This window comes from Pelmatolapia mariae, linkage group LG4 (assembly GCF_036321145.2).
Source record: "Pelmatolapia mariae isolate MD_Pm_ZW linkage group LG4, Pm_UMD_F_2, whole genome shotgun sequence".
NCBI lineage: Eukaryota > Metazoa > Chordata > Actinopteri > Cichliformes > Cichlidae > Pelmatolapia > Pelmatolapia mariae.
In genome coordinates this window covers 4,622,987-4,629,005 of record NC_086230.1, presented here as the reverse complement: position 1 = coordinate 4,629,005, position 6,019 = coordinate 4,622,987, and positions in this window count along the sequence as shown.

The following is a 6,019-nucleotide window of genomic DNA, read 5'->3' as shown; positions in this document are numbered from 1 at the left end:
TGTCAAATAAATGTACTTCAACTTCAACAGGTCATCATAGTCTAAGGAGCTTGGAAAGAAAAGCGTCTTGACTTCTTCAAGTTTCTTGAAGATGTTTCACATCTCGTCCGAGAAGCTTCTTCAGTTCAGTTCAGTTCAATGAACTGAAGAAAATTTTCGTACTTCAACTTCTTTTGTTGCTGTGGTTAGAGTTGACCTTGTTTGCCCAAAGAGTAAACAAGGGGTACCCCACCTCTCACACTATGACAGCCGGGATAGATTCCAACCACCTACCCTGAACTGCATAAATGAAGAAACTGGTTGGATGGATGGAAAAGGCTGATGCTCCATACAAACTAAGCTCACACAGCATACTGCTGAATGACAGAGGTGATGGGTGCTAAGAATTGGTGTCTTTACACCTATCAGTAATCTGGTAGTCCCTCCATAAATCCAAAACATACCTTATTTGAATTTGGTTTATTTCCACTTAAAGATTTTCTTCTCCTACACCTCTGACCACCGCCCAGTACTGATTTTGAAAGTCCTGTACTGGTATCGGCCTAAAGATATTTATAAAATCACTGTGAACAGCAGAATTTACCAAAGACAAAAACACATATTTTCACAATTTATAAGAGAGTGATGCTTCTTTATTGAACATCCTGTATTTGAGACTTTCCAGTGTTACCTCATCACACAGTAAAGGGGACAACACTGAAATAGAGATGAATTGTACCCGACAGCAGGGAAGTTGTAGTGAGGCAGTAACACTGTGTAAACAGACGGTGACATCAAGAGCTGCACACAATAAAAAACAACTGAGCAGAAAGCAGTGAGGGAGCCGGACACTGATAGGCAAAAACATGTTTCTACTTACTGCAGTGCCCTCTAGAGGACAAATGATATTATTTTCTTTAGAACAGTCCCAGAAAGTGATGCTGAGTCTGTGGAACATTTTCTTCCTCTTTGGCAGCTTTTTGTATACCATATTTCCACGTGCTGCCACAGACTCCAGCTGCAGATAGGGAGAATTCTGCAGTGGCAAACATGGTGTAAGAAGCAGAACTGAAGTTTTATTTCATCATAAAGATGGTAAACTTCTTAAACACTAACTTTTTACTAACTTTTTAAACCATCTCCTGTGTCTGGGGGCAGATTCCCTCTGATGGGGTGCTGGTGCTGGACCTGGGATTATAAAGTTTGTGTACTGTGTTCATTTCAGTGTGTTTCCATGTTGGGTGAGTGATGAGAAGGAGCCTGTGGCCGGAGCAGCAAGGCTGCAGGCTCCTTCTCATTAATATCCTCCTCATTAATATCCCTCAAGTGACAAAATCACTTGAGGGATATTGAAGGTAGCAGAGTTTGTGCTTGATGTTTGGCTTTTCCTGAATGAGCCTGCGGTCTGCTGCAGAGTCAATGTTCCACCTAAATGCTGAGTTGAGATTGAACAAGCGGTCATAAGCTGACCAGCTGACATCATAGTACACCTTTGTATTGGTTTGTCTTGTAATAAGTCTGATTCATTAGCTTATGTAAGCCTGTTAGGGAAGGAATAATAGTACATAACAAACTAAACAAGTTATTTAGGAGCTGCTAATGCTTCATGGTGAGTTGTGTCACTTGAACATGTGACACCAGCATCTTCACCATGTCCACAGTTATGTGTCCCAAATCCTCTGTGTCGACACCCGGTTAGAGAGCTTTCAGTTCCTGAACAGGCCACATTATCGACCCAGACCCAGCAGGTCTGATTTGACCATCTGTCAGACAGATATAACAAAGATTCAAAATCCAAATATTTCCCACAGAACAAAAACAGGAATTTGCTACATGGGAGAATGGACCAACCTGCAACAGGTGAAGATGTCATGAAGAGAAAAGAGACTAGAGTGAACAATCAAAACTATGCATCAGTGTGTTAGCAGAGAATGTATTAAAGCACATGTTGTTTTCAGTGTAAAGCAATAAATGGTTACAATTGTTTTTGGAATGAATGACTGAGACCATGACTGCATTTCTATTTTGTCCATGTAAAATTCTACGTTATAAATGGTTTTTAAAAAAACAAGAATTTCAGTTTCACTTTCAGAATTTTTCCACATTTCCAAAAGTATTATCTAAAAAGTTACACAAATTCCTTTTGGGGCTGTGCAAAGAGGGGGATCCAGTTCCTAAATACACTGAGCTACCTGCTGTGGTGACCCTTTGCAAATAAGTGAGCAGCTGAAAGTAGCTGCTGCTTCTTTAGACATGAGCAGTGATGCACATCAGGAGAAACAGTAAAGCTACCATAGTGTACAAATATTATACCAATATTAGAGTGAGACAGAGCGTCATATTGACTCACTCAAAAGATAATGGTATGTCTTATGAATCATCAGTCCAAAATAAACTTAAATAAGCTTAATGTAAAACAGATACGTACCTGAATATTGGACAGCTTTAATATTTTCTTCAGTATCAAAGTAAAACAAGGATATTTTAGGTTGATGAATATATAACAGAATCTACCAATAGCTGCAATTTCCAATTTGCCACAGTGTAAACAAAACAGGTTAAAAACGGTCTTAAAGTGCTAGCAGCTATTAGTATAACCTTTTTCATGAGGGTTTACAAATTCTTGCTAGCTTCAGAAGATGCTCAGTTTCAATGCTGGAGCCGCAGTGGCCTGGGGAGATTTGGAGAATTTAACAGATTACTCTGCATGTCACACAGTAGAATCATGTTGTCACATATGTTGAAGAGTTAAACACTTCAGCTGATAAAAATGTTTTCTTCTTAGATCACAAAAACCAACACAGTCTCTCTGTGGCCTTTGGGACATGATTTCTTCTGTTCTGTTCCTGAAAAGTTATGTTTAAGCAATAATTATATGACTTGTTTAGCTTTGTGGGTGGAATGGTAGTGCAGGCTTTACCTTTGTTATTCTACATGTTGGTCTTAGTTTTGGCCAGCTGGGACATTTTCCCCCCTTAAAAGTAACAAGTAATCCATAATATAATCCATTACTTTTTAAATCAACAAAACATACAATGATAACTGATTACTGATAACTGATAACTTCATCAGTTCAGTTTATGAGTTTAGCATCGTCAACAATACCCTAATAGTACTGAAAAAATACCATCTGAAATGGGGCATCAGCAGCAGGGTCATCAGTTTTTCTTTCTGTTCTGCATTTTTTGACAGAAATGCAGAACAGAAAGAAAAACTGATTATCAAGGAGACAAATGTGCAAAATAAGCTGCTTGTAGAGATCAACTTCTTCTTTCTAGATGAAAGCTTGAAAAGTCAGCAAAGAACTCATCTGCATATTGTTTTAAGAAATGGTTCATCATGCTACTGTCGTTCTAACTTGAGGAAGAAATGCTTCATTCATTTTTGACTTATTCAGTAATTTTCAGACATGTGATACAGTGATGCACATCAAGCAACGTGGTTTTGGGTGCTTGACGTACTTTGTGTACAAAAACATAATTCCATAAATATTACAATAAAAACAAACGTAAATATGAAAACTATAAAAACTGAGATGACGTTCCCCATTTATATACTGGGGGGATAACACTCACTCTAGAAACTGACACTAAACAGGAAAAAAAATTAAACAAGCCTAAATGAAAATATTTTTTGACTAATGTCGAATTCAAATATATCACCATCATCATGGCAGACACTAATACATCACACCAGTGTTATTATTGCTCACCACCGGCTCTACTCGCCAGATTTGGCTCCTTGTAAGTTCTCCCCTTTCCCTTCCTACAGTGAAGTGAAATTCAAATTCAAGTGCAGTTTTATAATTCAGTGTTTGAGATCCAACCCACACTGCAGATGTGCAAGTGGGTAGAACAGCACTTCGAGGGAGTGATCTGAGATGAGCAGCACTATAAGGTTCCCAGAACTTTCTGAACTCGGACTATTTGAGAGTGGATGTGGTTTTATGAAGAACAGCGCAATGTAAATACAACAGCACAATGTTTTTCCCCCAAAATATAGTATTTCAGTATAATTGAGCTATTTGTATATATTAGAGCTATATCTTTTGTTTTCTCTGAACTTTGTAGTATATTGTATTATTTAATTTAGTTCAGTCTGTTACTATTAATGTCTTGGAGCAACTGTAACCACATAATTTCCTTAGGGATTAATAAAGTATTCTGAATATTCAGTTTAACCTTTATTTAACCAACAGAACACGTCCTGTCTGGAGCACAAAGTTGGTTTGCAGTCAAATTTTCCACAATTTTCTCTCATATTAGAAAGTTAGAACCCACTCTCACCAACCAGATAACTGTTCTCCAGCTCCAGCTTCCACTAAAGCGGCATTCTACAGGGAACTATTTTAGGTCCTCTTCTTTACCTGATACATGTTGTTCACTATTATTCTGTTTCAGGCGTGCTGACAGGAGTTTGGGCCCGTGTGAAAAAATATCACTGTGGGCACGACCACTTTAATATTGAAAGACATACCCAAAGCCTAAAAGCATTACATTGTGAAATACACACTTCTCCAAAAATTCTGTGTTTATGTGGGTTATAATGATAATATATTATGTGTGTAGAAGACAAATGAAAACTTCCCATGGGGCATCCAGCAATCAGACAGATTTTAGACACAGAAGGTACGACCTCTCATGACCTTAGGATGTGTGTGCATGCCAGAGTGCTCTGGGAGGCACACAGAGTCTTTGCAGACTGCTAAGGATCAGACCTCTATCATTATGCAATCGATTATAAAACTCTAAGCATAAATGACTCTGCAACAGGCAGAGTACCTCATTGAACAAAGCACTGATCTTACACACAGGGCAGACAACCACCAGTTGATCTAACATGCATACTTGTGGACAGTGGGAGGAAACTGAAGCACCCAGAAAGACCTTAGATGGCAGTACGGTTTATATCCTTCTTGCTGTGAGACAACAATGCTAATCACCCAGACAGCAAAACAAAAAAAATGTTGGCGTTTTTTTGGAGAGTTACTTGCTTTTTAACAATTAAACCAGAAGTTTTGTGGAGGGTTGCTGCCCCCAATCAGAAACCATCACTAAATTCAAGTTAACTTTAGCACTAAAAGCATTAGAAAAAGGATCCATACCTTTGTTACCTCTACTATAACTCAGGATTGCCCAGTTTCGCTCTTTTTTGAATGAAGATGGTTCGAAACTGCGCTGCTTGGTACAAGGAAAAACACACCACTCCCATTTTAGCTCAATTGCACTGGCTACCTGTGAAATTTCGATTGAATTCAAAATTTGTTATAATTAATTTATATATATATATATATATATAATTTGTTTATAGACCCCCTCTATGGTTCAGCTATACAATTTATCACAATTTTTTAACTACAGATTTTTGCCTCAGGTAACTCAGACCATCCTCGTAGCATCTTCTAACAGTTTCCCATTCTCACCTAAAAGCTAAAGGCACCTTGTCCTTTGCTGTTCTTGCCCCCAGGGTCTAGAATTGACTGCAATACCACAATAAAAACTTGTCAAACAACTCAGAAATAGCTTTATAAAGACCTGTTACCTGTTTTCACTTGCTTTTATTCACATCTGAGGCTTATTGTTTTTGTTACATCTACTGTGAACATTTTTCTTATTAATTTCTTACTAGTAGAGATGAGAACTGAGAACTAGTTCTTGTAGAGAACCGGTTCTCATGTGAGTGTTGTGGTCTGAAATTGGGTTTTTGAAGACCTGCAATGTAAATGTGTTTACTTTGGAAGCACTTTTGGTCATCTCCTATTATTATATTGTGCTATATAAATAAAACTGACTTAAATTGACATTTTTATTTATACTGGCTATATAATGGTGCTAAAAAGAAACATTAAAAGTCAGAAAACCTGAAAACGTTTAGATAGGTGCTCTGATGAAATGCTGCCCCCTTCTGTTAAAATTGACTGATGTCTGTTTTTTAAATTTTAAAAAACCTCTGAATTTTATCCTGACAGATATATATCCTCTTTTTCTAAAACATTTCTTAATACCAATATAAGTTTTTCAATTGTGCCTCAGACAAAGTT